This window comes from Sinocyclocheilus rhinocerous, unplaced genomic scaffold, assembly GCF_001515625.1.
Source record: "Sinocyclocheilus rhinocerous isolate Xijiao unplaced genomic scaffold, SAMN03320098_v1.1 scaffold15, whole genome shotgun sequence".
Lineage (NCBI taxonomy): Eukaryota > Metazoa > Chordata > Actinopteri > Cypriniformes > Cyprinidae > Sinocyclocheilus > Sinocyclocheilus rhinocerous.
The window spans coordinates 81,994-84,109 of NW_015631053.1; the positions used below are offsets into that span (position 1 = coordinate 81,994).

At 29.5% G+C, this 2,116-nt stretch overlaps 1 protein-coding gene across 1 annotated transcript in view; it reads right to left on the bottom strand.

Annotated features, from left to right (window-relative positions):
- unc5cb (unc-5 netrin receptor Cb) overlaps nucleotides 1-2,116 on the bottom strand; it is a 199,839-nt gene that overhangs the window by 567 nt on the left and 197,156 nt on the right. The gene's annotated exons all lie outside the window — the stretch shown is intronic.

Below are 2,116 nucleotides of genomic sequence, written 5' to 3' on the forward strand. Positions count from 1 at the left end.
TGAACACACACACACACACACACACACACACACACACACACCATCAGCACCTGTGGAGCTCGGCTTCCTCGCCGCCAAATTAGGTACTTTCTTCACCGACCTAGCATTATTTTCATCAAGCTTTGGGAACCCCTTCGTGAACATGTCCAAACTCCAGCTTGACCCTGTTCTTTGTGATCTGAGTCACCACCCCCAATTTCCAGCCTAGTTTTGGATACTATCTATTTATAGCTTGGTCAGAACTGTACTTACTGTATGCAGGATTGCACTAGGGTTCGGTTTTTTTTGGGGGGGGGGGGCAAACAAACTCTTCAGTGTATTTGTTTACTGCTACATAGCTAATTGTGTTTTTGTGCCTTGTTCTAGGGTTTTTTTTTTGTTTCTTTTTGTAATGCATTTGAAAATGTATAAATAAAACATTAAAAAAATTATAAAAATAAAACACTTCATACTGACACTATCTGATGACATTCAAAACACAATGATGTGCGTTATTTATTAACAGTGTCAGTGAATGTGGTTTTCACAAAATGGGCAAATATCTGCCAGTTAACTGTGCCAATAACTGCTCTGTCCAGTGTTATTTTAGTTAAGCCCCGTTCACACCAAAGATAAAGAAAACGATAAAGATATAGTTCTAAAAATCGCTCTCAGTATTAAAGAATAGCAGAGTCCACACCACAGCTATAACGATAAAGGCACAGAGAAACGATATCGTTGGAATCACTTCCAAAATGATTTTTTCCAGCTGATGAACGATAAAATCCTTGACACACAATGAGAATCATTCCTGCTGTCACGAGCTGGAGAATTTAAAGCGGCAGACGCGTGTGCGCTGAGAAATAAACAGACGATATCGTTCGCTGGTGTGGACGCTAATATCGTTATCTTTATAGTTATCGTTCGTGGTGTGAATGGGGCTTAATACTTGCATAACATTATAGAATTCCACAGTAATTAAAAAAAAATATTTTTTTTATTTTTTGTATTTTTAATTTCAAAGTTTAATCATAAAACGGATAGCTCCAGTTCTTGATTCTGATTGGTTGAGCCGAATTTACATTTAATGTACTTTTGTGTTTTTAATATTTTAATAGCTTATAACTTTTCTATTTAAGTTTTTGTTTTAGTAATTTCAGTGCTTCAACTCTTCATTTCTTTTTTTAGTTAGTTGACACGGCAACATTTTCATTTAAGGTTTTAAGTTTAAGTTAATTATCTAATATGTACAGCATATTTTAATTTATTTCATCTTTATTTCCGTCACAGAAACAATTTCTACACTGATTAATTAAAAACAGTGATAATATCATTTTAAATATTTTTTTTTAATATTTTGCCTTTTTGTATATTTCATCTTTTTTTTTTTTTTTATCAATTTCTTGTATTAGTAAACTAAATATAACAAAATAATAAAAAATATCAAATGAAAATGAGAAATGTTGCCTTGGCAACTAGCTGAAATAAAGTTAGTTTAATTATTTATTCTTCCTTATTTTATTTCAATTAACATTTAGGCTTTTTTTGTTATGAACTAAAACTGTTTTTTATAGTTTTATTTTTAATTAACAATAATAAGCCTGGTTTTGCCTTTCAATTAAAATAGCTGCTGCAGAAATGGAAGTCTTAGCTAGTTTTTAAAGAATATTTTGAATTAGTTTTTATATTTCCCAATTTAATTTATTTTAGTTAATATTTCAGTAATTTATTATCTTTAAAAAAAACAACAGATTTGAGCACATTTTACAAGACACTATTTCTAATTCAAAATTTCATGTGCTACTTGCTGTTTCTTTTTAACTGTATAATTTACTATAAATTTTTGAGTGAAACTTGTTTCCACACCATTTTTTTTGTATGACAGTTTGTATTTCGTGTATACAGTAGTAGTTGACTGCATGACTACTGACTCAAATATTTTGAATTAATTTTTATATTTCCCAATTTAATTTATTTTAGTTAAATTTTTAGTTAATATTTCAGTAATTTATTATCTTAAAAAAAAAACATATTATTTGAGCACATTTTACAAGACACTATTTCTAATTCAAAATTTCATGTGCTACTTGCTGTTTCTTTTTAACTGTATAATTTACTATAAATTTTTAAGTGAAAC